Genomic DNA, 16,497 nt, shown 5'->3' on the forward strand with positions numbered 1-16,497 from the left:
GGAGAGGAAATCTCCCCATTTCAAATGCAGTAAGAAAAAAAGTGTAACTCTGAAAAATCTGGGTTTCTAAGGTAACCTAAATACTGTACCTTTAGAACATGGAAACACCTCCACTTGCAACTGGAGATTTTACCAGGTTTTATTCCTCCCAATGCATTGGCTATGAGTAATAAAATTGCAATTATTCAGTGCCAAACAAAATAGTATCTGACCAGTCTAGCACTGCCATTCCCCAGCTGGTTGTGTTTACTTCCTGACTGAATATGAGTAACATGAATAGTATAACTGCAAGCCAAAAAAATGTGTTCCCCTGCCCGATGCCAGAAACTTGAACCAAATCAAAATTTGGGGTGGGATTTGGAGTTGGCTTCTGGAGGACAAAACAAATAAGCTTTTTTTGTATTGTTAATGCCTTCTATAAACACATTTATTCATAATGCAACTGTAATTATTAAACTATAAAAGGCGCTAGATAGCACTTAAATTTTAGATGTATGAACAGAGCTTCAATGCACCAACTAATCTGATTATAATACTTTGATGAAGAAGTAAATAAACAATTGGTACAGTGTGGTAGCTAAGAATCACAAAGTTCCTAGTCTGACTATTGCTACTGCTATGAAATTCCTAGTCTGTATGGTCAGGCTGAAACATGAATGACATTCGCCAGTGGCCAGCAAAGCGAGTGAGGGGGAACCTGGGTCTTCAACCTTAGCAACTGCATGGCAACCAGAACAGAACACTTACATGAGTTTGTGTGTAAACGGGTTTTTGCTTACGAGGGGGCGGGGGGTGGGGAGCTAAGAAGCAGGTGGTCAATGCCAGCAATTTGGACTTTCACTACTTAAACATGCAGAAATTTGGTGCCTATACAAAAGGAAGATGTTCCCATGCATGTGCGGAGAACAATATTGAGACAATTCAAACCTGAATCTTGGCAGGGAAGAACTGCCAAGCCATTTGGATTTCTCACTGAGGCAGTGCCTCATCAGCCCATATGTATATAAACACAGCTGACTCTCAATGTCATTTCTGAGAACCAATCCACAAAAAGAATCACGATTTTTGAGGGTACTGCACAGCAGAGGTTTTGAAAGGGAGCACTTGAGGGTGGCACATCATTCTCCCATCTTATCTATTTTTTTCAAGGCTCCCAAGATCCTATTTGTGAGTATCCCTCCCCCCTTAGCGTGTGGATTAGGGTTAGCTAACTAAATAGGGTAATGCTTTCACTCTAAACTCTTTCCCCTTTTCCAGGACTTCTTCACAAGGAACCTCTGGACCTTCATTTTTAGGCTGGTTATTTGTCCTTATATTCCTTTGCAATGGAAGACCACAGGTTGTGTTCTGTTCATCTGCTATCCTTTCATTCATTTTAGCAAAGAAAGATTCCTGAATGATGTTACTCAGGCCTGATCCACTTGGCACACAAGCACTAGCCAGTTCCATCCCCAGACTGAATGGGGACAATATACCTGACTGAAAATGGTGAGCAACGGCTATTTAGCATAATACCTGACAGAGGAGAAGAGGTACCAGGAATAAATGAGCAGTTTGCAACTGCTGTGCACCTGTCAGGTAAATTACCATCTTTTGGAAGGCCAATTTTTAAAATTAAGAGTTTTCTGATTACACAGAAGTCTGCAAAGAATGCTTAATTTTCAAAACAGGTTAGATGGTTCTGGTCTGGTTAGAAACTGCACTCTGTCACCTTGAAATCTCCTCCCCATCCCCTGCATTTCAAATGAGTGTGGGAGGCTATTGTTACCTGGCAATGAGAAAAACGTACTCTGTCCAGTTCCTTTTAGTCTTTTTATTACTTTTAGTCTTTTTATTACTTCATGTCTACTGGGACAGAGGTCTTGGACTAAGAGAGTTTCCAAGGGTGCAACCAGGCCCAACAGGCAGTTAAATATAACTTAAATTGCATACATACATACATATTCACTAGCAATAGCTGGCTCAGTAAGTTATAACCTTACTAATATTTTCATGGTCACCAGAAAACTTAAGTGAAGTAGGAGCAATTATGTATTTTCAACAAATAGGCACCAACATTTATTGGCAAACCCTGCTTGTTCTTTTGTGTTCTATATATTGATGGTGAATTTTGATATAGACAATCCCCAATTTACGTGGGGTTTGTGTACCTCAGTTTTTAAGGGCATAAGGTACACAACAGGCTGAAAGAGCTGACGCCAAGCTGACTGACTCTATACAGTACTCTTGTCAGCCCAGTTTAGCTCAATTTATAATAGCTTCATCATATGGTTTGAATTCAATCATTTTTCTTTTTTTACTACCATAACATTATACAGTTCTTAAAAGTATTATATAGCAAAAATCTAAGCAGAGTGTGGCTTGTAGAAGTTGTCTTTAGGCACTGAGCTAGCACCTGGCATGGTGGAGCAAATACCAGGGTCCACTGAAAAAAAGTTTTGTATTTTTTAATGGCCTGGTGCTGTAGATACACATGCTGGACCAGGGAGGCACGATTATTTTCCTTGTTGCCATAGCCTCAGGGCCTCACCGGGGGGAAAATTGTCCATTCCCCCCCACACACATTATTTGCCCCAAAGATGCCATGGGGCACCTTCAGGGAGAAACTGCAACTTTGGAGGGGGGGGGGTTGCTAAAAAGGGATGTGGGGAAACAAAGGTCCTCCTCTTGTGCTATGGTCTCAGTCCAGATGAGACGACTTTATGCAGGTGGTGGGGAGAAGGGGCACGTTTATGTTTTCTGCTACCAACTTACTAGGCGGCTTCAGACAAGCCATTATCTCCCACTCTTTTAATATATGGATGGCTATAGCTATCTAAGATGCACATGGACTTCTACTGGGTGGCAAAGAGACGTGGGTGGTGCTGTAGTCTAAACCACTGAGCCTCTTAGACTTGCCAATCAGAAGGTTGGCAGTTCGAATCCGCACAACGGGGTGAGCTCCCATTGCTCTGTCCCAGCTCCTACCAACCTAGAAGTACGAAAGCACACTAGTGCAAGTAGGTAAATAGGTACTGCTGCGGTGGGAATGCAAATGACGTTTCCATGCGCTCTGGCATTTGTCATGGTGTCCTGTTGCACCAGAAGCGGTTTAGTCATGCTGGCCACATGACCTGGAAAGCTGTCTGTGGACAAACACCAGCTCCCTCGGCCTGAAAAGCGAGATGAGTGCTGCACCTGTTGTCTTTGACTGGACTTAACCATCCAGGGGTCCTTTATCTTTTACCTTTAACTACTGGGTGGCAAGCAGAGCTTACATCTGGGTTTGGGGGTTGCGCATGCGCAGAAGCGCTAAATCGCAGATGTGCCGCTGTGGGTTGTGAACGTGCATCCCGCACAGATCATGTTCGCAACCTGAGCATCCACTGCATTAACATTTATTGAATTTATATACCGCCCTATACCCAGAGGTCTCAGAGTGGTTCACAGAACAAAATTATTAGCCACTGAGTCCTTTCCGAGGCCTTGTTACTTGCACAGGAGGCACTGAATGACTCTGGAGCAGGTTACCTAAAAGGCTAACTTCCAATGCAATGCCCAGTAAGGGCACCAACAGACCCCTGTGAGTTGCGTCCTGGCCTGAGGATGACCGGCTTGCACAGCAGAGGCAGGCTGGGGTGGCGAGAAACCCTTGCTGTGCTGGAACAGGAGAAGCCCCATCTTTGGCCACTCTCCTGTCCGAATGGCTGTGCAATCCCAAAGTGGATCGTTTTGCTGTGTACGTTCCCAGTGTGTTTTAATTGTGGTGTATCTTTAATTACTCTGTATTTTAATAATGTTATGTGATTGTGATTGTGTGTGTGTATATATACAGTGGTACTTCAGGTTACAGATGCTTCAGATTACAGACTCTGCTAACCCAGAAATAGTACCTCGGGTTAAGAACTTTGCTTCAGGATGAGAACAGAAATCGTGCTCTGGCGGTGCAGCAGGCCCCATTAGCTAAAGTGGTGCTTCAGATTAAGAACAGTTTCAGGTTAACAACGGACCTGCAGAACGAATTAAGTACTTAACCCAAGGTACCACTGTGTGTATATATATGTGTGTGTGTGTGTGTGTGTGTGTGTGTGTGTTTATATCTATAATTATTTGTAATAATAAATAACATTTATTATAAATAATAATGGTTGCCCCAAGTGGATAAGACATAATATTCATTACAATTATTTATAGTGATTATTTATTAAATATACAATAATTACACATATATCCACACACACCATTTATATAAAAAAATATAACAGTTTTGTAAAGTGCTCCGAAGCCACCTGAGCACTGAGCTAATTCATTGCTCCTACTAGGCATAAGAAAAGCAGCGGGCAAGGCGGGGGCGGGGGCGCGCTCGGAAGGGCCTCCCCGCCCCCCCCCCGCCGCCCCGGTGACCTAGAGACCCCCCCTTCCCCCCCCCGGTGCAGCTGCGAGGATCCCGCGGAGCATCATCATCATCATCATCATCTTCGGTGTGGTGGCCGCTGCTCCTCTTCCTGCCCCCCCTCCCCGCGGCCGGAATGAGGGAAAGGGGGGGAGGGGTCCGGAGTGACGTCACGAGGGGCAGGAAGGAGCGAGGGGGGAGGGGGCGCCGGACCGTTGCTCTGAGGGGGGAAGGCGGGGGGGGGGGCGCGCGCAGCCCTCCCACCCCCCCCTCCCCGGAGTCACCTGTCCCTTTTCAAAGGGGGTCTCGACGCCCCCTCGCCCGGCTCAATTCCGCCCGCCCCGCCCTCCTCACCTGAGGCGTTTCCTTCCTTCCCCCCACAACTCGCGGACCATCGCCTTCGCCGCCGCCGCCTCCTCCTCCTCCGCCTCCTCCTTCTCGCGAGAACACACACAGGGACGCGTTCGCCGCCGCCGCCGCCGCTAACGTTCGCCCCCCCCCTCCCCGCTGCCACACACCCCGCATGCGCAGTAGCCGCTAACGAAGCCGCCGCGTGACGCTCGTGCCCACCCCCACCCCCGTCTGCCCGCCCCGGCCTGCTCTTACGTAAGCCGCCTGGAGTCCCTTGTCAGGAGAAAAGGCGGGCTATAAATAAATGTAAAATTACTACTGCTACACTTCAGTCCAGCCCTCACACTGGTCGTTGGGCTGGTGCTTGTGGTTCTTTCCCCCACCCCCACCCCCACAATATACAGTGGTACCTCAGGTTAAGAACTTAATTCGTTCTGGAGGTCCGTTCTTAACCTGAAACTGTTCTTAACCTGAAGCACCACTTCAGCTAATGGGAGCCTTCTGCTGCCGCCGAGCCGCCAGAGCACGATTTCTGTTCTCAACCTGAAGCAAAGTTCTTAACCTGAAGCACTATTTCTGGGTTAGCGGAGTCTGTAACCTGAAGCATCTGTAACCTGAAGCACCTGTAACCCGAGGTACCACTGTACTAGAATATACAGTGGTACCTCAGGTTACATATGCTTCAGCTTACAGACTCCGCTAACCAAGAAAGAGTGCTTCAGGTTAAGAACTTTGCTTCAGGGTGAGAACAGAAATTGTGCTCCGGCGGTGCAGCAGCAGCAGGAGGCCCCATTAGCTAAAGTGGTGCTTCAGGTTAAGAACAGTTTCAGGTTAAGAACGGACTTCCAGAACGAATTAAGTACTTAACCCGAGATACCACTGTACTAGACTATACAAGCTGGCTCCTGAATAGCAGGGAGTTAGACTAGATAACCCCTGGGAGACTCTTTCCCACCCCATAGCAAAGTGGTTCTGAGCCCAGCCCTGCATTAGTCAGTGGTTGAGGAGGTCAAAAAAAAGAATTATAGTCCTCCAATATATCCAAAGTCTTTGTTCAAGTGTTTACAGTGTTCTTTTAAAGACAATCCATATCTGTCCCATTTTCTATTGAAGTTTTGATCCTTCTGATTTCTGATTTTCCCAGTCAATCTAGCCATCTCTAAGCTGCACTGAAGGGTGTGCAATACACCCAACTCTCTCTGGCCAACAACCTGCATAAAAAGCAATGGATTCTATTTTAGGGTTGATTCTCTCCAGTTTCAACCCAATGTGCAATTAAGGTCTAATATTCCTGAACAATATGGGACGCAGGTGGCGCTGTGGGTTAAAGCCTCAGCGCCTAGGGCTTGCCGATCGAAAGGTCGGCGGTTCGAATCCCTGCGGCGGGGTGCGCTCCCGCTGCTCGGTCCCAGCGCCTGCCAACCTAGCAGTTCGAAAGCACCTCCGGGTGGAAGTAGATAAATAGGGACCGCTTACCAGCGGGAAGGTAAACGGCGTTTCCGTGTGCGGCTCTGGCTCGCCAGAGCAGCGATGTCACGCTGGCCACGTGACCCGGAAGTGTCTCCGGACAGCGCTGGCCCCTGGCCTCTTAAGCAAGATGGGCGTGCAAGCCCAGAGTCGGTCACGACTGGCCCGTACGGGCAGGGGTACCTTTACCTTTACCTTTATTCCTGAACAACATGTTAGGGTTGTTGTAAGCCAATCCAAAGTCTGACCCGTAGCATTTGGCATGAATTGCCTGCAGGCCCATCTGAGGCATTCGCTACCTGGAATATGAATTTTGAAATCTGCCTTCTGCAACACTTGTGTGGTGCTTTTGGGTGGCTAAGGGGTTGGGCAATTTCTAAAACCTTTAAAAGTTTTTACACAACTTTGTTCTGGGTCCTCACCCGGTGGTGGGACGGGACGACTGTTGCAACAGAAAAATAAACATTTCCTTGCTTTCCTTCTATTGGTTCCTGCCTCCATTCATTTCTCTCTGACCAATAATGGGCTTAAGGGACACTGAATCCCTTCATGGAGAGATGAGCTGTGCATGCCAACACTAAATTTTTCAACAACAGTATGGGGGTCTTGGATTGAAGAAACAGTCTGCTGTCATACTAGGCTGGACTTCCACCCAGTGGCGTAGCGTGGGGGGTGCAGGGGGGGCCGGCCGCACTGGCCGCAACATCTGGGGGGGGGCGCTAATCTAGTGGAAGAGACTCGAGTGCTAAAATCCACGGGTTAGGGGGCGCAAATTACTTGCCTTCCCCGGGTGCTGACAACACATGCTACGCCACTGCTTCCACCTCTGCATTTTTGCACTAGATCTTCCCATGGTCTTCACCATGTTGAGGGTTACCAAGTATTCCCCTAACATGACATTTCAGCATGAAACTGTTCTTTGTGAGCACACCTGAAGAAAGGGAAGAGGCTGGATGTGCTGTTAACTCCTGTTGATGCTTTAATCAGATTCTGCTCTTCTCCACACCCCAAGATATTTTGAATAGTTGTAGTTTGAGACGCAGCTCATGTTATGTCTTCTATGGTATGTGTTGCAGATGAGTCGAAATTAACTGTACAAATGTGTAAGATCAAACTAACCTCGCATGCAATAAACTTTTACAGTGGTACCTCGGGTTACATACGCCTCAGGTATTTTAATAATGTTATGTGATTGTGATTGTGTGTGTGTGTGTGTGTGTGTGTGTGTGTTTATACACACACACACACACACACACACACAGTGGTACTTCAGGTTACATATGCTTCAGGTTACAGACTCCGCTAACCCAGAAATAGTATCTCGGATTAAGAACTTTGCTTCAGGATGAGAACAGAAATTGTGCTCTGGCGGCGCAGCGGCAGCGGGAGGCCCCATTAGCTAAAGCGGTGCTTCAGGTTAAGAACAGTTTCAGGTTAAGAACGGACCTCTGGAACAAATTAAGTACTTAACCTGAGGTACCCCTGTATTAGTGTTATGTCCCAGACATGCTTGCTGTTGGGTTTAGTGCAAATCAGAAATTAAAGCAATAGGCGGGAATGAGGAACTGCGATGCCTCTATTGTGCAGTGAGAACGTATTCGAACCAGTATCTTCTCTCTTCTCTTCTGCAGAAAGATAGTCAGAAGGCGACAAGCTGATTGAACGGTGTTGTTTTAAAAACAGGACAAATGGGAAATTTGTTTGGGTGAAATAGGCCCAGCTGGGATGATCATCAGCCCCCAATAAAGTGCCCTCAAATGAACAGCATGAGAAGCAGACTGTTATGTACTGAAGTTCTCACCCTGGGCCAGCAGGGGGATACTGTAGATACCGGTAGTTTTCACTCAGGTCCACATATGCAAATAAGGGATTGAAAGTGACGTTCAGTGATTGGATAGTTACAGAAAGTAGTTACTGTTGCATTCTAGTGGAGCTCTATATAAGCAGGCTGGCTGAACCCTTCAGTTCAGTTCTGTTCTGGCCTGTGACTAAACAAGAGCTGTTTGAAGAATCGCTGTGTCGTCTGATATGTTCACCCACAACTTAACACAGACCAGGTAACAACTACATGATGTTTGTGTGTTCACGCAAGCACTGAAAACTTAAATCTAAATTTAGGGAGATACTGTGTAACGCCACCTAACAGAGCCAAAGTACAGGTGTGTTCTGCAGCAAATTCAAGAGCAGCTGCTACCGCAAGTGCGTTCTTGGGTGAGAAGAGGCAGCCAGCAGTCTCTGGAGTGGAAAAGATGGAAGAACTTGGACGTATTCACCACCACAAGGTGGAGGGAGGATTTCATTTTAGAGAAATTGCCCACTGGAACTGCAAGTCACTGGGTGCTATGCATCTATGCATCTTTGCATCTTTATTTCTTATGAGGAACATCATGGGAGGAGTGTTTTCAGCTACCTCGCTCCCTGCACTTGGAAGCCTCCTATGAAGCTGCTGAAGGAGAGGAACTGTAAGCCCCATCAAGGGAGGGGCGTTTCTATGACCATGAGGCAACGGTCAAGCTCCCTTTGTTAAGTTGTGGGCGAACATATCAGACGACACAGCGATTCTTCCAAAGCAGCTCTTTATTTGTAAGCTGGAACAGAACTGAACTGAGGAGCTCAGTCAGCCTGCTTATATAGAGCTCCACTAGAATGCAACAGTAACCATTTTCTGTAACTAGCCAATCACTGAACGTCACTTTCGATCCTTCATTTGCATAACAATCTACAGTATCCCCCTGCTGGCCCAGGGTGAGAACTTCAGTACATAACACCCTTGTTATTTTTGTTATTGCATGCTGGGTGTTGTTTATATAATCTTGCTATATTTATAGTACTGAAAGGGGTTTTTTGTATGTTACTATATTTGCTATTGTGTTGTTTTGCTATGTTATTAGGAAATTCCTTTTCACTGTTTGTTTGTGAAATGTTACTGTTTTCTTTGTCGTAAGCCCCTTTGAGCATGTTTTTTGTGTGTACGGAAAAGCGGCACACAAATAAAAGGAATGAGGAGCCAGGCACTCATCCAATGTTCGGAGACAACCACCCTCCATCTTTTGTTGTGCAATCGACAAAGGAATCCTAGAGCAACAGACACAATATGCAGAGCATTAGATGTTCTTGTCCAGTGCAATCCCAAACTTGCCTATTCAGAAGTCGGTCTGCTCATTAAACCCATTTCTCACTGAAAAAAGATTCAAATAAATTATTGAGATTGTATGTATTGGTTTATTTCAGAAGGAAGATCCATCGAGTGCCCTTTAAGGGAGGCATATCTCATAAATGTACAATAAAATCAACCATTGCATCCAGCAGCATACAAAAATACACATCTCCATGACTTCCATACAATAATAAATAGGCAATCATGCATCCAGTAATAAAAAGGCACAAAAAACTGGTCACTTAGAAGTCATAAAATTACTATTAACAGAACCACCCAAATATTCTGAATACAGAAATGTAACAATATATCCCAAAGGTGCAAAACACATAAAACATCTTTCAAATAGCATATGCAATAAATATCTCAACCGTTGTATATATTAAAAATAAACCTGTGTCATTGTAAACAGTATGTAAACAAACAAAAACTCACTGTTTCTTAAAAACAAATACAAGTAAATAAAGCCCAAACTTACAACATTCTCTGCTCAACAGATTTCATGGGCAAGTTTGCTGACACACTGAAAAATCGGAGTCTTTTTACAGCATACGAAGACGACAGCCAGTGGTGTAGCGTGGGGGGTACAGGGGGGGCCGGCCGCACCGGGCGCAACGTCTGGGGCTTAGGGTTAGGGGGCGCAAATCCACGGGTTAGGGGGCGCAAATTACTTGCCTTGCCCCGGGTGCTGACAACCCACGCTACGCCACTGACGACAGCTAGGCTCACCTGCAGAGCATCTCAGTGCCCATGGCCTGGCCCAGGGCTCAGGGAATGGCTAAACTCTCAGTGGGCAAGGCACACAACCCATGCACTAAGGTTGGCGCTCTCAATGGGAGGAGGCTATCCCTGCTGCAAGAAGGCTGCACCACCCCATAGGTGAAGATCTGAACTACGAAAGAGTCATCAATATCAATAACCCTCTAAGCAGAGGTTGGATGACCATCAGTCATGGATACTTTAGCTGAGATTCCTGCATTGCAGGACTAGATGATGCTCAGGATCCCTTCCACCTCTACGAAAATAAAACTCGGATTTGTGATAACTGCTGTTTAACATAAGAAAACCATTAATCACTTGCATAGCACTTGTCATTTAGATATCTTCAGACTATGTTTTGCAAATAAGCTGCTAGGCAGGATTCCCATTCTCCAAATGGGAAAACGTAGGCACAGAAAGGTTAAATTGTTCACAATTGCACATTAGGGGAATAAGCTGTCCCTTGAATGGATGCGGTGCCCAGGTTGTAAAATGGCCTCCCTAAGAGAAAATGTCAGCGCTAGACCAGGGCTGGCTCCCCTGGGCCCCTCCACATCAGATGACAACTCCCATCATTCCCGACCACTGGCTAGGCTGAGGGGCAGATGAACATTGGAGTCCATCTGCTGGAGATTAACTACCCCTGCGCTAGACAAAAACATTTTTCCCCCACCCAGGAATTAAAACATTTAAATTTGAGCAAATCTCAATCTGTTTCACTTCTCTCCTGTTGCTTTTACGATTGTTTTGTGTTTGTTTGTATTGATTTTATGTCACATGACATCCTGATCTAACAAGAGGAAAGGCAAGTTTTAATAAACGAAAATAAATGTTCTTCCAGTTCGACACAAGTTGGCTTCACATAGCTACTTTCTGTTCTCACATACGCTGGCATTTAGAAAAGTAAGAGAGTTATCAAACGCCTTGGACAAGAAACGGAATCCAGGCACCCTGAAAGATGAAAGCTAAGAAATATGCACCGGCTTCATAGTTCTTGTTAACTCAATATTCCTGGCTTAGCTATACTGCAGAACAGCAGGAGGAAAGAGGGAAATGGCACACAAGACCTCGTACAGCTTCCTATTAAAGCCAGTGGGAATTTTCAGACAAATGTCAATACAAAAAAATATGTAAATTAGACACTTTGGCAATAGTGCTGCTATCTGATTCTTATGGATAGCTTCATATGGTTTTGAAAAACACAAAATTCTAAGATCTGGCTAACTAGCTGAAACTTTGGGTTTGTTTGTTTGTTTGTTTGTTTGTTTGAATGAATAAAAGAAGTACATGTTGCTGAAGGAAAATTTTTTCGCATGCAATACTTTGCAAAATTACCATTAACCAGCAGGACCGGCTCGTTAGTACTTTTCAACATTTGGTCACATAAGGAATATATGCACATTTAAGTGAGAACAAAGTCACCTTAGAGGCTCTAAATGTCTGACCTTGTCAGTGATTGGCACGCCCTGAAATACACAGACATTGGCAAAAGCAACGTCATTTAAGATACAAAACCAGTGTTTTTTTTCTGGGGGGGGGAATGCAGGGGAGAACACAGAAAGGAAATGGTTTGTTTTACTTGCAGGTACAGTCATACCTTGGGTTGCGAACGCTGCGGGTTGCGCATTTTCGGGTTGCGGACCGCACCGAACCCGGAAGTACCAGAAAAGATTACTTCCAGGTTTCGGCGCATGCACAGAAGCACCAAATTGCATCACGCACATGCGCAGACGCGGCGCTGCGCTGCGGGTTGCGAACGTGCCTCTCGTAAGGATCATGTTCACAACCCAAGGTATGACTGTACTATACTTTCTTACTATTTCTTGGGTTTAAAATTCCTTGGGTTACATTGGACAAAACACTTGTGCTGTGAAGAACGTATCCCCTAAAGAAGAGCTGGTAACCTCGTTTCATTCAAGAGTTGGATTAAAAAGCGGCTAACCTACCGATTCCAACCAAAACAAATAAAAAATAAGGTTGAGAAAGTGAGAAGCCTGGAAGTATATTTTGAAGAAATGCAAAATTTGAAAACTGAACTCATAGAGTTAGCTCAGCTCTTCTAATTGTTTTGGTTTTAAACCACAGAATTGAAATAAGCTCCCAGAAGGTTAAGTGTAATGGTTTGCCTTATTTCTCCTCCTTACTCCTGCCTCCCCCACTGCCCCCCAAAAGTAGGCAGAGTATCTCCTCTTCTTCCTGCTGTCATGAAACACACACACTCAACTTTCTCCTGTAGAAATATCTCTGCTTTTGGTGGGAATCAGATTCCTTTGGGAGTGCCAAAATGAATGGGATCCCTGCGGAAAACAGCTTTAAAAACCTCAACAGCACACAATTCAAAGAGCAGAGAATTCAACTGGGTTCAAGCTGCAACTGCAAAGGAACAACTAAGAAGCCTTGGAGTTAATAATTATAACAACAACGATGGATAATAATAATAAGCAAGCTGCTGGCTGTTCTTTCGCAGCCACAGCTTTAACTTCCCCAGCATCTCCTGCAGGCCAGAGGCTCCCCACTATTTTATAGTGAAATGATAGTTGCACACTGGGAGAAGCCAAAGTCTTTTAAATAGAATTGAAGCCTGCAGGAATCTCTCATGGAAACAGTCAAACGCATTCTCCCCTTGAGCTATGTTAAGTTATAAGTATTCAAAATATTAACAGCCTGGTCCTATGCTGTGACCAACCCCACTGAAAATAAAGGGTTGAGGCTGCAATCCCATGCAGGATTTGGCACACCTAAGATTTTGTAAACCCAGTCCAACCATTTCCTACCATTTACCTTGACACAAAAAGCAACTATGACAAAAGCTATCCATCTTATATGTTTATATCTCTCGAACTGGATTAATTTTTCCCACATATGTGGAATCACACACACAGGTACAAATGGCTATGGTTACTTATTTACGTTTACTTATTTATGCACAGGAATGTGGCTGGGCTGGATGAATCCCAAGCCGGAATTAAGACTGCCGGAAGAAATATCAACAACCTCAGATATGCAGATGACACAACCTTGATGGCAGAAAGTGAGGAGGAATTAAAGAACCTTTTAATGAGGGTGAAAGAGGAGAGCGCAAAATACGGTTTGAAGCTCAACATCAAAAAAACAAAGATCATGGCCACTGGGCCCATCACCTCGTGGCAAATAGAAGGGGAAGAAATGGAGGCAGTGAGAGATTTTACTTTCTTGGGCTCCGTGATCACCGCAGATGGTGACAGCAGCCGCAAAATTAAAAGACGCCTGCTTCTTGGGAGAAAGGCGATGACAAACCTAGACAGCATCTTAAAAAGCAGAGACATCAGCTTGCCAACAAAGGCCCGTATAGTAAAAGCTATGGTTTTCCCAGTAGTGATGTATGGAAGTGAGAGCTGGATCATAAAGAAGGCTGATCGCCAAAGAATTGATGCTTTTGAATTATGGTGCTGGAGGAGACTCTTGAGAGTCCCATGGACTGCAAGAAGATCAAACCTATCCATTCTGAAGGAAACCAGCCCTGAGTGCTCACTGGAAAGACAGGCTCCAATACTTTGGCCACCTCATGAGAAGACTCCCTGGAAAAGATGTTGGGAAAGATGGAGGGCACAAGGAGAAGGGGACGACAGAGGACGAGATGACTGGACAGTGTTCTCGAAGCTACCAGCATGAGTCTGACCAAACTGCGGGAGGCAGTGGAAGACAGAAGTGCCTGGCGTGCTCTGGTCCAGGGGGTCATGAAGAGGCGGACACGACTAAACGACTAAACAACAACAAAATCCCAGTGGGAAGCTGTGGGGGACCCAATCCCACCATTCTACAACCTTCACAGACATGCACAGAGAGCTATTTCACTTGGAAACAGAGGCATGTACTTAATCCTTAGTAACTCCACTAGAGTTTCACCATTTTCTCCAAGGATGTTTTGTATCAAGATGGGTTAAAAAACAAAACAAAACTGTCCAATACCCATTTATCTCTCCCTGTGCTAAAAAGCAAAAAGACCTCCAACCCCAGATAATGTAGACCTGAAGGAGCGTCTCCACCCCCATCGCTTTGCCCAAACACTTCAAAAGGCAAGAGCATACTTAGCAAATGCAAAATTCACTGAGCACACTGTTTGCGTATTTGTCAGGAACATAAATCCATCTACCGAGACATCTGAACTTCTTGTAGAGGAAGAAGCCGGCCAAGGTACATTTTGCACGCCATCAAAGCCCTTTCCCCTTTCAGTTATTCTCTTATAAATAGCTTGTGGCTGGGAGGAGAGGGTAAAACCAGTGGGGTTCCTCGCACCTATTTTAAAAGTTGCAGCTTCCATTTTTCATCAGTACTATATCTGTCTTAAGGAGCAAATACTGTTTCTGTTTTTTAATAGACTAATTGATGAGACTCATGTTTAAAGCTAACCAGGTGCACAATGTCTTTGCCGGACTGAAGTAACTGCAAAGCGATACGTTTAACATTGACAAAACTATACAGTTTCATTTCAGCAGACTTTCAGAATATCGTTTCCAATAAGGATCTGGCTGCTGTTACTGTCTTTTTACTCTTATAATGTTGTTGTTGTTGTTGTTGTTGTTGGTTTGTAGTAGTTGTTATGATTCCACTATTATAAACGAGGGTGATATTTAATGCAGAGTGGAGCTGCTGGAATTAATAGACCAAACTTAATCATGTTCATTCCTTTCATTGGATTTACTCTGTGTAAAACATAGTTGAATACCCATCCAAATTATATAAGAAATCAGCATACTACATTGCACACATGCAACAAAAGCTTAAACTGCTACCTCAGTTCCCGAACGCCTCCGTTATCGTACATTTCGACTCCTGGACAACGAAAACCCGGAAATAAGTGTTCAGGTTTTTAAACGTTTTTCGGAAGCCAAACATTCAACGCGGCTTCCGCTTGAATGCAAGAAGTTCTTGCAGTCGATCGGAAGCTGTGATTCAGTTGTGGAACATTTCAGAAGCCGAACGGGCTTCTGGAATGGATTACATTCAACAACTGAGGTTTGACTGTTTTTCCCACCGCAAATATCTGTTCTAGGGGAAGAGAGTACAACTAATCTTCCATATAATTAATTCAAAGTTCAGAGGTAAAAAAATTATGTGAGCAACAGTTGCTTCTCAAGTGACAAATTAGTGCAGTTATTTGACCCTGACAACAGAGAGTGACTTGGGAATATTTGTCCTTATCTTAGATTCTTACTCAGCTGGTTTTTACCTGCATGAGCCTCTCAATAGGAAGGCCTGCAGGTATCACCTCAAGCAAAATGTCCCCTCGACCTGAACTGCTTCCCCTCACTGCCACAAAGCCGTGCATATCAGGTTCAACTATGTGGCCTTTGCAGCAGAAATTTGCACTCCATTGTGCGAATTTTCATTTAAATAAATGTATGGTGATTTACTTAAACTGTCTGGAGGGTAGCTACCTAGAGAACCAAGATTTATTTACACCAGCCCCTTCCACATCATACGCAGCACAGACAGAAATTAATACATAATTATAAAAAAAACTCAAGCATTCACTTGTTTACCAGAGCCTACTTGTTTTCTTCAGAGCAAGTTGAAGAACTGGATATATGCAGATATATAAAGTTATCACCACAAATACATACATGCTGCAACCGCCACAAAGCATAAGTAAACTACCACTCTGTCCTGAAACAACATTTCTTTTTCCTCTAAACTGCTACTTGACAACTGAGAACAACATCAATATAGCTGGTTGCTTTCTGTTTTACTTACAGGCTATGATTTTTAAGTTATTTTTCCAACCACTTTGACAATTCTGAACAAACCCTTTCACAATACTAACGACATTTTAAGACATAGCGTTAAAATCAGTGTTCTTCATTTCCCAATTTTATGGGAAAGTCCACTAGCTTTCTTATATGTAAAAGTCACATATCTGTCCTTTTAAAACACAGAACTATTTCTTTATTTTAAAAAGCAGAAAAAATAAAATAAAATTCCAAATTACTGTATTTTTCTATGTATAAGACTATATTCCCCCCAAAAGTTTAAAATTGGAGGTTGTCTTATACATGGAACGTTGCAATTATTTATTTCTTAATTTTGGGCTCAAAAAACAGGGGTTGTCTTATACATGGGGGCGTCTTATACATGGAAAAATAAGGTATATTTCTTAGGGTTTCCGTATTTCAAAAAGTAAAAATGTGACTATAATCTTTGAAGACCCTCTTTTAGCAAAACACCTGTCAATGTGATTGACAATTACATCTGGTGAAGATAAAAGCATTGATTGTCAAGGGTATACACTGACTGCACAGCAAAATTGTGGTGGTGGTTAAAGGTAAAGGTAAAGGTAAAGGTACCCCTGCCCGTACGGGCCAGTCTTGACAGACTCTGGGGTTGTGCGCCCATCTCACTTAAGAGGCCAGGG

General features: G+C 44.3%; 2 protein-coding genes across 7 annotated transcripts in view; both read right to left on the bottom strand.

The window, feature by feature from the left end:
* The window catches only part of AKAP11 (A-kinase anchoring protein 11), a 40,948-nt gene extending 36,099 nt beyond the window's left edge, over positions 1 to 4,849 (bottom strand). For 5 of the 6 annotated variants that reach the window (XM_079983446.1, XM_079983445.1, XM_079983444.1 and 2 more), the window contains exon 1: positions 4,727 to 4,849. The gene's annotated coding sequence lies outside the window, so the exon portion shown is untranslated. Of the gene's footprint in view, positions 1 to 89; positions 161 to 4,726 lie in introns of all 6 variants that reach the window. The other variant, XM_079983443.1, reaches the window with a different exon arrangement.
* Positions 4,850 to 9,389: 4,540 nt separating this feature from the next.
* Positions 9,390 to 16,497, bottom strand: part of DGKH (diacylglycerol kinase eta) — a 106,667-nt gene continuing 99,559 nt past the window's right edge. Inside the window, exon 31 of the mRNA XM_079983474.1 lies at positions 9,390 to 16,376. The gene's annotated coding sequence lies outside the window, so the exon portion shown is untranslated. The remainder of the gene's footprint in view (positions 16,377 to 16,497) is intronic.

This window comes from Podarcis cretensis, assembly GCF_951804945.1.
Source record: "Podarcis cretensis genome assembly, chromosome: 7".
NCBI classification, from domain to species: domain Eukaryota; kingdom Metazoa; phylum Chordata; class Lepidosauria; order Squamata; family Lacertidae; genus Podarcis; species Podarcis cretensis.